The sequence below is a fragment of the Stenella coeruleoalba genome (assembly GCF_951394435.1).
Source record: "Stenella coeruleoalba genome assembly, contig: scaffold_34, whole genome shotgun sequence".
Lineage (NCBI taxonomy): Eukaryota > Metazoa > Chordata > Mammalia > Artiodactyla > Delphinidae > Stenella > Stenella coeruleoalba.
In genome coordinates, this window is record NW_027646159.1 from 3,083,193 (window position 1) to 3,098,447 (window position 15,255).

The window sequence follows — 15,255 nt, forward strand, 5'->3', positions numbered from 1 at the left end:
ACACCTCCAGCTAGTCTCTCATTGGTTCTCGCTATTCCTGTTCATCTTCCACAGAAATTGCAAACTTGGCCAAACAGGAGGTTAAAGGGACTGACTCTCCAAGTGGGGAGAGTGTTAGTAAAGTGTCTGGAATGTTGCACCCAAGTACCTGGGTACGAAAACTGAGACATACTTGAACACGTCTCCCGATCACATGGTTGATCATACTCTAGGTTCCACATGCATGTTTTAGCTGAAGGAAGAATACCTTAAACCTGGGTAGTTGAAACCCGTGGAATGGGTACCATGCAATATGACTTCAAAGGGTCTTCATTTGCTCACCGAACCTCTCCAATCCTATCACTGCTGCGTTTATGCCCCTGTACACATGCTTGATTCTCTTTTGGAGACATAGCAATCCATAGGTTTTAAGATACTTACTAGTCAGGTACATTCTTAGGCGTTTAATATGCGGTGTTGAGTCCATTTCGTTGAGCAAGGAGTAGCTCTTGTCTATTCCATATTTGGCTTAAGGAACTTTATCTGTGTTCATTTCAATCTCTGGTTTTATGAGCACCCCAACTCACCTTTACCCTTAAGCAAGCATAAGTTGGTTTTCTAAATTTGAGACCCTGTTCTGCTCTGTAATTCAGTTCCTGTGTAGCCAAGTTTCCATTCCGTGTATTAATGATATCTTATGATGTTTCTTTTTCTGTGTGACTTATTTCAGTTAGAATCATCATACCTGAATCCACTCATTGTGATGCTAAGGGCCTGATGTCACAGATTTCATTGCTGAGTGATATTGCTTTGTAAGTAATTACCACAACTTCTTTCTCCATTTTTCACTTTCTGCGATGTTGAACTTGTACTGTAAACGAGGTTCTTGTAAACAGAGCCGTTCCAAACTTTGGGGTGGCTGTGTCTTTTTGATTTTAATTTCCCTAAGCTATAGGACCATAAGTGGAAGTGCCCTAGGTTCTGTTGCTTTGTTTTTTAGATGTTTCAGGAAACACCATACACTTCTCCCGAGTGGTTGTTGGCAATTTACATCCCGCCCATCAGCATAAAAAGGCTCCCAGTTCTCCATGGCCTGTCCTGCCTTTCTGGATTTTACACTTTTTTCAGATGGCCCTTTTGACCGGGGGGAAGTGAGACTTCATTGTAGTGCAGATTTCCTTTGCAAGCTTGCTTGGTTGGCCAAAAAGGGCGTATGCGTTTTTTCCTGAATATATTCAGGTAAAAACGCATACGCCCTTTTTGGCCAAGTGCATCATTGTGGACGTTCTGCCTCTTTTCCTATGCTTTCAATGCAATTCCAGTCTACCTCCTGAAATCGGTTTCCTGCAATTCTGCCCCGCTTTCAAGTCCTCTTGGCAGCCTTACTTCAGTCTATTTTTGGACGATAGCTGTCATTTATAACTCTGCAGGTTTTTGAATTACAGTGCCCCTGAGCTCCTTTCTTCAACTCGCTTTGTTTTGAGCTGGCCGCAACACCGCAGGATGGCTTCAGGCCCTAATCTGGTTCCGGTACGGCACGCTGAGCCTTTGGTTATTTCCTCTTCCTGGTGGGAAATGAGAGTTAAATTTGCCCGTCCAGACACCTCCAGCTAACCTCTCATTGGTTCTCACTATTCCTGTTCATCTTCCGCAGAAATTGCAAACTGGGCCAAACAGGAGGTTAAAGGCGCTGACTCTCCAAGTGGGGAGAGTGTTAGTAAAGCGTCTGGAATGTTGCACCCGAGTACCAGAGGAGGAATACTGAGACATATTTGAACACGTCTCCCGATCACGTGGTTGATCATACTCTGGGTTCCACATGCATGTTTTAGCTGAAGGAAGAATACCTAAAACCTGGGTAGTTGAAACCCGTGGAATGGGTACCATGCAATATGACTTCAAAGGGTCTTCATTTGCTCACCGAACCTCTCCAATCCTATCACTGCTGCGTTTATGCCCCTGTACACATGCTTGATTCTCTTTCGGAGACATAGCAATCTATAGGTTTTAAGATACTTACTAGTCAGGTACATTCTTAGGCGTTTAATATGCGGTGTTGAGTCCATTTCGTTGAGCAAGGAGTAGCTCTTGTCTATTCCATATTTGGCTTAAGGAACTTTATCTGTGCTCATTTCAATCTCTGGTTTTATGAGCACCCCAACTCACCTTTACCCTTAAGCAAGCATAAGTTGGTTTTCTAAATTTGAGACCCTGTTCTGTTCTGTAATTCAGTTCCTGTGTAGCCAAGTTTCCATTCCGTGTATTACTGATATCTTATGATGTTTCTTTTTCTGTGTGACTTATTTCAGTTAGAATCATCATACCTGAATCCACTCATTGTGCTGCTAAGGGCCTGATGACACAGATTTCATTGCTGAGTGATATTGCTTTGTAAGTAAATACCACAACTTGTTTATCCATTTTTCACTTTCTGCGATGTTGAACTTGTACTGTAAACGAGGTTCTTGTAAACAGAGCCGTTGCAAACTTTGGGGTGGCTGTGTCTTTTTGATTTTAATTTCCCTAAACTATAGGACCATAAGTGGAAGTGCCCTAGGCTCTGTAGCTTTGTTTTTTAGATGTTTCACGAAACACCATACACTTCTCCCGAGTGGTTGTTGGCAATTTACATCCTGCCCATCAGCATAACAAGGCTCCCTGTTAGCCATGGACTGTCCTGCCTTTCTGGATTTTACACTTTTTTCAGATGGCCCTTTTGACCGGGGGGAAGTGAGACTTCATTGTAGTGCAGATTTCCTTTGCAAGCTTGCTTGGTTGGCCAAAAAGTGCGTATGCGTTTTTTCCTGAATATATTCAGGAAAAAACGCATACGCCCTTTTTGGCCAAGTGCATCATTGTGGACGTTCTGCCTCTTTTCCTATGCTTTCAATGCAATTCCAGTCTACCTCCTGAAATCGGTTTCCTGCAATTCTGCCCCGCTTTCAAGTCCTCTTGGCAGCCTTACTTCAGTATATTTTTGGACCATAGCTGTCATTTATAACTCTGCATGTTTGTGAATTACAGTGCCCCTGAGCTCCTTTCTTCAACTCGCTTTCTTGTGAGCTGGCCGCAACACCGCAGGATGGCTTCAGGCACTAATCTGGTTCCGGCACGGCACGCTGAGCCTTTGGTTAATTCCTCTTCCTGGTGGGAAATGAGAGTTAAATTTGCCCGTCCAGACACCTCCAGCTAGTCTCTCATTGGTTCTCGCTATTCCTGTTCATCTTCCACAGAAATTGCAAACTGAGCCAAACAGGAGGTTAAAGGGACTGACTCTCCAAGTGGGGAGAGTGTTAGTAAAGTGTCTGGAATGTTGCACCCGAGTACCTGGGTACGAAAACTGAGACATACTTGAACACGTATCCCGATCACATGGTTGATCATACTCTAGATTCCACATGCATGTTTTAGCTGAAGGAAGAATACCTTAAACCGGGGTAGTTGAAACCCGTGGAATGGGTACCATGCAATATGACTTCAAAGGGTCTTCATTTGCTCACCGAACCTCTCCAATCCTATCACTGCTGCGTTTATGCCCCTGTACACATGCTTGATTCTCTTTCGGAGACATAGCAATCTATAGCTTTTAAGATACTTACTAGTCAGGTACATTCTTAGACGTTTAATATGCGGTGTTGAGTCCATTTCGTTGAGCAAGGAGTAGCTCTTGTCTATTCCATATTTGGCTTAAGGAACTTTATCTGTGCTCATTTCAATCTCTGGTTTTATGAGCACCCCAACTCACCTTTACCCTTAAGCAAGCATAAGTTGGTTTTCTAAATTTGAGACCCTGTTCTGCTCTGTAATTCAGTTCCTGTGTAGCCAAGTTTCCATTCCGTGTATTACTGATATCTTATGATGTTTCTTTTTCTGTGTGACTTATTTCAGTTAGAATCATCATACCTGAATCCACTCATTGTGATGCTAAGGGCCTGATGTCACAGATTTCATTGCTGAGTGATATTGCTTTGTAAGTAAATACCACAACTTCTTTATCCATTTTTCACTTTCTGCGATGTTGAACTTGTACTGTAAACGAGGTTCTTGTAAACAGAGCGGTTCCAAACTTTGGGGTGGCTGTGTCTTTTTGATTTCAATTTCCCTAAGCTATAGGACCATAAGTGGAAGTGCCCTAGGTTCTGTTGCTTTGTTTTTTAGATGTTTCAGGAAACACCATACACTTCTCCCGAGTGGTTGTTGGCAATTTACATCCCGCCCATCAGCATAACAAGGCTCCCAGTTCTCCATGGCCTGTCCTGCCTTTCTGGATTTTACACTTTTTTCAGATGGCCCTTTTGACCGGGGGGAAGTGAGACTTCATTGTAGTGCAGATTTCCTTTGCAAGCTTGCTTGGTTGGCCAAAAAGGGCGTATGCGTTTTTTCCTGAATATATTCAGGAAAAAACGCATACGCCCTTTTTGGCCAAGTGCATCATTGTGGACGTTCTGCCTCTTTTCCTATGCTTTCAATGCAATTCCAGTCTACCTCCTGAAATCGGTTTCCTGCAATTCTGCCCCGCTTTCAAGTCCTCTTGGCAGCCTTACTTCAGTATATTTTTGGACGATAGCTGTCATTTATAACTCTGCAGGTTTTTGAATTACAGTGCCCCTGAGCTCCTTTCTTCAACTCCCTTTCTTTTGAGCTGGCCGCAACACCGCAGGATGGCTTCAGGCCCTAATCTGGTTCCGGTACAGCGCGCTGAGCCTTTGGTTATTTCCTCTTCCTGGTGGGAAATGAGAGTTAAATTTGCCCGTCCAGACACCTCCAGCTAACCTCTCATTGGTTCTCACTATTCCTGTTCATCTTCCGCAGAAATTGCAAACTGGGCCAAACAGGAGGTTAAAGGCGCTGACTCTCCAAGTGGGGAGAGTGTTAGTAAAGCGTCTGGAATGTTGCACCCGAGTACCAGGGGAGGAATACTGAGAAATATTTGCACACGTCTCCCGATCACGTGGTTGATCATACTCTGGGTTCCACATGCATGTTTTAGCTGAAGGAAGAATACCTAAAACCTGGGTAGTTGAAACCCGTGGAATGGGTACCATGCAATATGACTTCAAAGGGTCTTCATTTGCTCACCGAACCTCTCCAATCCTATCACTGCTGCGTATGCCCCTGTACACATGCTTGATTCTCTTTCGGAGACATAGCAATCTATAGGTTTTAAGATACTTACTACTCAGGTACATTCTTAGGCGTTTAATATGCGGTGTTGAGTCCATTTCGTTGAGCAAGGTGTAGCTCTTGTCTATTCTATATTTGGCTTAAGGAACTTTATCTGTGCTCATTTCAATCTCTGGTTTTATGCAGCACCCCAACTCACCTTTCCCCTTAAGCAAGCATAAGTTGGTTTTCTAAATTTGAGACCCTGTTCTGTTCTGTAATTCAGTTCCTGTGTAGCCAAGTTTCCATTCCGTGTATTACTGATATCTTATGATGTTTCTTTTTCTGTGTGACTTATTTCAGTTAGAATCATCATACCTGAATCCACTCATTGTGCTGCTAAGGGCCTGATGACACAGATTTCATTGCTGAGTGATATTGCTTTGTAAGTAAATACCACAACTTCTTTATCCATTTTTCACTTTCTGCGATGTTGAACTTGTACTGTAAACGAGGTTCTTGTAAACAGAGCCGTTGCAAACTTTGGGGTGGCTGTGTCTTTTTGATTTTAATTTCCCTAAGCTATAGGACCATAAGTGGAAGTGCCCTAGGCTCTGTAGCTTTGTTTTTTAGATGTTTCACGAAACACCATACACTTCTCCCGAGTGGTTGTTGGCAATTTACATCCTGCCCATCAGCATAACAAGGCTCCCTGTTAGCCATGGACTGTCCTGCCTTTCTGGATTTTACACTTTTTTCAGATGGCCCTTTTGACCGGGGGGAAGTGAGACTTCATTGTAGTGCAGATTTCCTTTGCAAGCTTGCTTGGTTGGCCAAAAAGGGCGTATGCGTTTTTTCCTGAATATATTCAGGAAAAAACGCATACGCCCTTTTTGGCCAAGTGCATCATTGTGGACGTTCTGCCTCTTTTCCTATGCTTTCAATGCAATTCCAGTCTACCTCCTGAAATCGGTTTCCTGCAATTCTGCCCCGCTTTCAAGTCCTCTTTGCAGCCTTACTTCAGTATATTTTTGGACGATAGCTGTCATTTATAACTCTGCAGGTTTGTGAATTACAGTGCCCCTGAGCTCCTTTCTTCAACTCGCTTTCTTGTGAGCTGGCCGCAACACCGCAGGATGGCTTCAGGCACTAAACTGGTTCCGGCACGGCACGCTGAGCCTTTGGTTAATTCCTCTTCCTGGTGGGAAATGAGAGTTAAATTTGCCCGTCCAGACACCTCCAGCTAGTCTCTCATTGGTTCTCGCTATTCCTGTTCATCTTCCACAGAAATTGCAAACTTGGCCAAACAGGAGGTTAAAGGGACTGACTCTCCAAGTGGGGAGAGTGTTAGTAAAGTGTCTGGAATGTTGCACCCAAGTACCTGGGTACGAAAACTGAGACATACTTGAACACGTCTCCCGATCACATGGTTGATCATACTCTAGGTTCCACATGCATGTTTTAGCTGAAGGAAGAATACCTTAAACCTGGGTAGTTGAAACCCGTGGAATGGGTACCATGCAATATGACTTCAAAGGGTCTTCATTTGCTCACCGAACCTCTCCAATCCTATCACTGCTGCGTTTATGCCCCTGTACACATGCTTGATTCTCTTTTGGAGACATAGCAATCCATAGGTTTTAAGATACTTACTAGTCAGGTACATTCTTAGGCGTTTAATATGCGGTGTTGAGTCCATTTCGTTGAGCAAGGAGTAGCTCTTGTCTATTCCATATTTGACTTAAGGAACTTTATCTGTGCTCATTTCAATCTCTGGTTTTATGCAGCACCCCAACTCACCTTTACCCTTAAGCAAGCATAAGTTGGTTTTCTAAATTTGAGACCCTGTTCTGTTCTGTAATTCAGTTCCTGTGTAGCCAAGTTTCCATTCCGTGTATTACTGATATCTTATGATGTTTCTTTTTCTGTGTGACTTATTTCAGTTAGAATCATCATACCTGAATCCACTCATTGTGCTGCTAAGGGCCTGATGACACAGATTTCATTGCTGTGTGATATTGCTTTGTAAGTAAATACCACAACTTCTTTCTCCATTTTTCACTTTCTGCGATGTTGAACTTGTACTGTAAACGAGGTTCTTGTAAACAGAGCCGTTCCAAACTTTGGGGTGGCTGTGTCTTTTTGATTTTAATTTCCCTAAGCTATAGGACCATAAGTGGAAGTGCCCTAGGTTCTGTTGCTTTGTTTTTTAGATGTTTCAGGAAACACCATACACTTCTCCCGAGTGGTTGTTGGCAATTTACATCCCGCCCATCAGCATAACAAGGCTCCCAGTTCTCCGTGGCCTGTCCTGCCTTTCTGGATTTTACACTTTTTTCAGATGGCCCTTTTGACCGGGGGGAAGTGAGACTTCATTGTAGTGCAGATTTCCTTTGCAAGCTTGCTTGGTTGGCCAAAAAGGGCGTATGCGTTTTTTCCTGAATATATTCAGGAAAAAACGCATACGCCCTTTTTGGCCAAGTGCATCATTGTGGACGTTCTGCCTCTTTTCCTATGCTTTCAATGCAATTCCAGTCTACCTCCTGAAATCGGATTCCTGCAATTCTGCCCCGCTTTCAAGTCCTCTTGGCAGCCTTACTTCAGTATATTTTTGGACCATAGCTGTCATTTATAACTCTGCATGTTTGTGAATTACAGTGCCCCTGAAATCCTTTCTTCAACTCGCTTTCTTGTGAGCTGGCCGCAACACCGCAGGATGGCTTCAGGCCCTAATCTGGTTCTGGCACGGCATGCTGAGCCTTTGGTTAATTCCTCTTCCTGGTGGGAAATGAGAGTTAAATTTGCCCGTCCAGACACCTCCAGCTAGTCTCTCATTGGTTCTCGCTATTCCTGTTCATCTTCCGCAGAAATTGCAAACTGGGCCAAAGAGGAGGTTAAAGGGACTGACTCTCCAAGTCGGGAGAGTGTTAGTAAAGCATCTGGAATGTTGCACCCGAGTACCAGGGGAGGAAAACTGAGACATATTTGAACACGTCTCCCGTTCACATGGTTGATCATACTCTGGGTTCCACATGCATGTTTTAGCTGAAGGAAGAATACCTTAAACCTGGAGAGTTGAGACCCGTGTAATGGGTACCATGCAATATGACTTCAAAGGGTCTTCATTTGCTCACCGAACCTCTCCAATCCTATCACTGCTGCGTTTATGCCCCTGTACACACGCTTGATTCTCTTTTGGAGACATAGCAATCCATAGGTTTTAAGATACTTACTAGTCAGGTACATTCTTAGGCGTTTAATATGGGGTTTTGAGTCCATTTCGTTGAGCAAGGAGTAGCTCTTGTCTATTCCATATTTGGCTTAAGGAACTTTATCTGTGCTCATTTCAATCTCTGGTTTTATGCAGCACCCCAACTCACCTTTACCCTTAAGCAAGCATAAGTTGGTTTTCTAAATTTGAGACACTGTTCTGTTTTGGAATGCAGTTCCTGTGTAGCCAAGTTTACATTCCGTGTATTAGTGATATCTTATGATGTTTCTTTTTCTGTGTGACTTATTTCAGTTAGAATCATCGTACCTGAATCCACTCATTATGCTGCTACGGGCCTGATGACATAGATTTCATTGCTGAGTGATACTGCATTGTACGTAAGTACCACAAGTTCTTTATCCATTTTTCCCTTTCTGTGATATTGAACTTGTACAGTAAACGAGGTTCTTGTAAACGGAGGCGTCCCAAACTTTGGGGTGGCTGTGTCTTTTTGATTTTAATTTCCCTAAGCTATAGGACCATAAGTGGATGTGCCCTAGGCTCTGTTGCTTTGTTTTTTAGTTGTTTCAGGAAACACCATACACTTCTCCTGAATGTCTGTTGGCAATTTACATCCCGCCCATCAGCATAACAAGGCTCCCAGTTCTCCATGGCCTGTCCTGCCTTTCTGGATTTTACACTTTTTTCAGATGGCCCTTTTGACCGGGGAGAAGTGAGACTTCAATGTAGTGCAGATTTCCTTTGCAAGCTTGCTTGGTTGGCCAAAAAGGGCGTATGCGTTTTTTCCTGAATATATTCAGGAAAAAACGCATACGCCCTTTTTGGCCAAGTGCATCATTGTGGACGTTCTGCCTCTTTTCCTATGCTTTCAATGCAATTCCAGTCTACCTCCTGAAATCGGTTTCCTGCAATTCTGCCCCGCTTTCAAGTCCTCTTGGCAGCCTTACTTCAGTCTATTTTTGGACGATAGCTGTCATTTATAACTCTGCAGGTTTGTGAATTACAGTGCCCCTGAGCTCCTTTCTTCAACTCGCTTTCTTGTGACCTGGCCGCAACACCGCAGGATGTCTTCAGGCCCTAATCTGGTTCTGGCACGGCACGCTGAGCCTTTGGTTAATTCCTCTTCCTGGTGGGAAATGAGAGTTAAATTTGCCCGTCCAGACACCTCCAGCTAGCCTCTCATTGGTTCTCGCTATTCCTGTTCATCTTCCGCAGAAATTGCAAACTGTGCCAAACAGGAGGTTAAAGGCGCTGACTCTCCAAGTGGGGAGAGTGTTAGTAAAGCGTCTGGAATGTTGCACCCGAGTACCAGGGGAAGAAAACTAAGACATATTTGAACACGTCTCCTGATCACATGGTTGATCATACTCTGGGTTCCACATGCATGTTTTAGCTGAAGGAAGAATACCTAAAACCTGGGTAGTTGAAACCCGTGGAATGGGTACCATGCAATATGACTTCAAAGGGTCTTCATTTGCTCACCGAACCTCTCCAATCCTATCACTGCTGCGTATGCCCCTGTACACATGCTTGATTCTCTTTCGGAGACATAGCAATCTATAGGTTTTAAGATACTTACTACTCAGGTACATTCTTAGGTGTTTAATATGCGGTGTTGAGTCCATTTCGTTGAGCAAGGAGTAGCTCTTGTCTATTCCATATTTGGCTTAAGGAACTTTATCTGTGCTCATTTCAATCTCTGGTTTTATGCAGCACCCCAACTCACCTTTCCCCTTAAGCAAGCATAAGTTGGTTTTCTAAATTTGAGACCCTGTTCTGTTCTGTAATTCAGTTCCTGTGTAGCCAAGTTTCCATTCCGTGTATTACTGATATCTTATGATGTTTCTTTTTCTGTGTGACTTATTTCAGTTAGAATCATCATACCTGAATCCACTCATTGTGCTGCTAAGGGCCTGATGACACAGATTTCATTGCTGAGTGATATTGCTTTGTAAGTAAATACCACAACTTCTTTCTCCATTTTTCACTTTCTGCGATGTTGAACTTGTACTGTAAACGAGGTTCTTGTAAACAGAGGCGTCCCAAACGTTGGGGTGGCTGTGTCTTTTTTATTTTAATTTCCCTAAGCTATAGGACCATAAGTGGCAGTGCCCTAGGTTCTGTTGCTTTGTTTTTTAGATGTTTCAGGAAACACCATACACTTCTCCCGAGTGGTTGTTGGCAATTTACATCCCGCCCATTAGCATAACAAGGCTCCCAGTTCTCAATGGCCTGTCCTGCCTTTCTGGATTTTACACTTTTTTCAGATGGCCCTTTTGACCGGGGGGAAGTGAGACTTCATTGTAGTGCAGATTTCCTTTGCAAGCTTGCTTGGTTGGCCAAAAAGGGCATATGCGTTTTTTCCTGAATATATTCAGGAAAAAACGCATATGCCCTTTTTGGCCAAGTGCATCATTGTGGACGTTCTGCCTCTTTTCCTATGCTTTCAATGCAATTCCAGTCTACCTCCTGAAATCGGTTTCCTGCAATTCTGCCCCGCTTTCAAGTCCTCGTTGCAGCCTTATTTCAGTCTAGTTTTGGACGATAGCTGTCATTTATAACTCTGCATGTTTGTAAATTACAGTGCCCCTGAGCTCCTTTCTTCAACTTGCTTTCTTCTGACCTGGCCGCAACACCGCAGGATGGCTTCAGGCCCTAATCTGGTTCTGGCACGGCACGCTGAGCCTTTGGTTATTTCCTCTTCCTGGTGGGAAATGAGAGTTAAATTTGCCCGTCCAGACACCTCCAGCTAGTCTCTCATTGGTTCTCGCTATTCCTGTTCATCTTCCGCAGAAATTGCAAACTGGGCCAAACAGGAGGTTAAAGGCGCTGACTCTCCAAGTGGGGAGAGTGTTAGTAAAGCGTCTGGAATGTTGCACCCGAGTACCAGGGGAGGAAAACTGAGACATATTTGAACACGTCTCACGATCACATGGTTGATCATACTTGGGTTCCACATGCATGTTTAAGCTGAAGGAAGAATACCTAAAACCTGGGTAGTTGTAACCCGTGGAATGGGTACCATGCAATATGACTTCAAAGGGTCTTCATTTGCTCACCGAACCTCTCCAATCCTATCACTGCTGCGTTTATGCCCCTGTACACATGCTTGATTCTCTTTCGGAGACATAGCAATCCATAGGTTTTAAGATACTTACTAGTCAGGTACATTATTAGGCGTTTAATATGCGGTGTTGAGTCCATTTCGTTGAGCAAGGAGTAGCTCTTGTCTATTCCATATTTGGCTTAAGGAACTTTATCTGTGCTCATTTCAATCTCTGGTTTTATGCAGCACCACAACTCACCTTTACCCTTAAGCAAGCATAAATTGGTTTTCTAAATTTGAGACCCTGTTCTGTTCTGTAATTCAGTTCCTGTGTAGCCAAGTTTACATTCCGTGTATTACTGATATCTTATGATGTTTCTTTTTCTGTGTGACTTATTTCAGTTAGAATCATCATACCTGAATCCACTCATTGTGCTGCTAAGGGCCTGATGACACAGATTTCATTGCTGAGTGATATTGCTTTGTAAGTAAATACCACAACTTCTTTATCCATTTTTCACTTTCTGTGATGTTGAACTTGTACTGTAAACGAGGTTCTTGTAAACAGAGCCGTTCCAAAATTTGGGGTGGCTGTGTCTTTTTGATTTTAATTTCCCTAAGCTATAGGACCATAAGTGGAAGTGCCCTAGGCTCTGTTGCTTTGTTTTTTAGATGTTTCAGGAAACACCATACACTTCTCCTGAGTGTCTGTTGGCAATTTACATCCCGCCCATCAGCATAACAAGGCTCCCAGTTCTCCATGGCCTGTCTTGCCTTTCTGGATTTTACACTTTTTTCAGATGGCCCTTTTGACCGGGGAGAAGTGAGACTTCATTGTAGTGCCGAATTCCTTTGCAAGTTTGCTTGGTTGGCAAAAAAGGGCGTATGCGTTTTTTCCTGAATATATTCAGGAAAAAACGCATACGCACTTTTTGGCCAAGTGCATCATTGTGGACGTTCTGCCTCTTTTCCTATGCTTTCAATGCAATTCCAGTCTACCTCCTGAAATCGGTTTCCTGCAATTCTGCCCCGCTTTCAAGTCCTCTTGGCAGCCTTACTTCAGTCTATTTTTGGACGATAGCTGTCATTTATAACTCTGCAGGTTTGTGAATTACAGTGCCCCTGAGCTCCTTTCTTCAACTCGCTTTCTTTTGAGCTGGCCGCAACACCGCAGGATGGCTTCAGGCCCTAATCTGGTTCCGGCACGGCACGCTGAGCCTTTGGTTAATTCCTCTTCCTGGTGGGAAATGAGAGTTAAATTTGCCCGTCCAGACACCTCCAGCTAGTCTCTCATTGGTTCTCGCTATTCCTGTTCATCTTCCGCAGAAATTGCAAACTGGGCCAAACAGGAGGTTAAAGGCGCTGACTCTCCAAGTGGGGAGAGTATTAGTAAAGCGTCTGGAATGTTGCACCCGAGTACCAGGGGAGGAAAACTGAGACATATTTGAACACGTCTCACGATCACATGGTTGATCATACTTGGGTTCCACATGCATGTTTAAGCTGAAGGAAGAATACCTAAAACCTGGGTAGTTGTAACCCGTGGAATGGGTACCATGCAATATGACTTCAAAGGGTCTTCATTTGCTCACCGAAACTCTCCAATCCTATCACTGCTGCGTTTATGCCCCTGTACACATGCTTGATTCTCTTTCGGAGACATAGCAATCCATAGGTTTTAAGATACTTACTAGTCAGGTACATTATTAGGCGTTTAATATGCGGTGTTGAGTCCATTTCGTTGAGCAAGGAGTAGCTCTTGTCTATTCCATATTTGGCTTAAGGAACTTTATCTTTGCTCATTTCAATCTCTGGTTTTATGCAGCACCACAACTCACCTTTACCCTTAAGCAAGCATAAATTGGTTTTCTAAATTTGAGACCCTGTTCTGTTCTGTAATTCAGTTCCTGTGTAGCCAAGTTTACATTCCGTGTATTACTGATATCTTATGATGTTTCTTTTTCTGTGTGACTTATTTCAGTTAGAATCATCATACCTGAATCCACTCATTGTGCTGCTAAGGGCCTGATGACACAGATTTCATTGCTGAGTGATATTGCTTTGTAAGTAAATACCACAACTTCTTTATCCATTTTTCACTTTCTGTGATGTTGAACTTGTACTGTAAACGAGGTTCTTGTAAACAGAGCCGTTCCAAAATTTGGGGTGGCTGTGTCTTTTTGATTTTAATTTCCCTAAGCTATAGGACCATAAGTGGAAGTGCCCTAGGCTCTGTTGCTTTGTTTTTTAGATGTTTCAGGAAACACCATACACTTCTCCTGAGTGTCTGTTGGCAATTTACATCCCGCCCATCAGCATAACAAGGCTCCCAGTTCTCCATGGCCTGTCCTGCCTTTCTGGATTTTACACTTTTTTCAGATGGCCCTTTTGACCGGGGAGAAGTGAGACTTCATTGTAGTGCCGAATTCCTTTGCAAGTTTGCTTGGTTGGCAAAAAAGGGCGTATGCGTTTTTTCCTGAATATATTCAGGAAAAAACGCATACGCCCTTTTTGGCCAAGTGCATCATTGTGGACGTTCTGCCTCTTTTCCTATGCTTTCAATGCAATTCCAGTCTACCTCCTGAAATCGGTTTCCTGCAATTCTGCCCCGCTTTCAAGTCCTCTTGGCAGCCTTACTTCAGTCTATTTTTGGACGATAGCTGTCATTTATAACTCTGCAGGTTTGTGAATTACAGTGCCCCTGAGCTCCTTTCTTCAACTCGCTTTCTTGTGACCTGGCCGCAACACCGCAGGATGGCTTCAGGCCCTAATCTGGTTCCGGCCCGGCATGCTGAGCCTTTGGTTAATTCCTCTTCCTGGTGGGAAATGAGAGTTAAATTTGCCCGTCCAGACACCTCCAGCTAACCTCTCATTGGTTCTCGCTATTCCTGTTCATCTTCCGCAGAAATTGCAAACTGGGCCAAAGAGGAGGTTAAAGGGACTGACTCTCCAAGTCGGGAGAGTGTTAGTAAAGTGTCTGGAATGTTGCACCCGAGTACCAGGGGAGGAAAACTGAGACATATTTGAACACGTCTCCCGTTCACATGGTTGATCATACTTGGGTTCCACATGCATGTTTTAGCTGAAGGAAGAATACCTTAAACCTGGAGAGTTGAGACCCGTGTAATGGGTACCATGCAATATGACTTCAAAGGGTCTTCATTTGCTCACCGAACCTCTCCAATCCTATCACTGCTGCGTTTATGCCCCTGTACACATGCTTGATTCTCTTTCGGAGACATAGCAATCTATAGGTTTTAAGATACTTACTAGTCAGGTACATTCTTAGGCGTTTAATATGCGGTGTTGAGTCCATTTCGTTGAGCAAGGAGTAGCTCTTGTCTATTCCATATTTGGCTTAAGGAACTTTATCTGTGCTCATTTCAATCTCTGGTTTTATGCAGCACCCCAACTCACCTTTCCCCTTAAGCAAGCATAAGTTGGTTTTCTAAATTTGAGACACTGTTCTGTTCTATAATTCAGTTCCTGTGTAGCCAAGTTTCCATTCCGTGTATTACTGATATCTTATGATGTTTCTTTTTCTGTGTGACTTATTTCAGTTAGAATCATCATACCTGAATCCACTCATTGTGCTGCTAAGGGCCTGATGACATTGATTTCATTGCTGAGTGATATTGCTTTGTAAGTGAATACCACAACTTCTTTATCCATTTTTCACTTTCTGCGATGTTGAACTTGTACTGTAAACGAGGTTCTTGTAAACAGAGGCGTCCCAAACTTTGGGGTGGCTGTGTCTTTTTGATTTTAATTTCCCTAAGCTATAGGACCATAAGTGGAAGTGCCCTAGGTTCTGTTGCTTTGTTTTTTAGATGTTTCAGGAAACACCATACACTTCTCCCGAGTGGTTGTTGGCAATTTACATCCCGCCCATCAG

The 15,255-nt window shown here is 43.5% G+C and overlaps 1 long non-coding RNA gene across 12 annotated transcripts in view; it reads left to right on the forward strand.

Moving 5' to 3' along the window:
- Positions 1-15,255, forward strand: part of LOC307181295 — a 1,377,052-nt gene that overhangs the window by 908,770 nt on the left and 453,027 nt on the right. Inside the window, exon 1 of one of the 12 annotated variants that reach the window (XR_013826369.1) lies at positions 7,070-7,107. The exons of the other annotated variants lie outside the window; for them this stretch is intronic. This is a non-coding gene — a long non-coding RNA (uncharacterized lncRNA). Of the gene's footprint in view, positions 1-7,069; positions 7,108-15,255 lie in introns of those variants that run through there. 12 annotated transcript variants of the gene reach the window in all.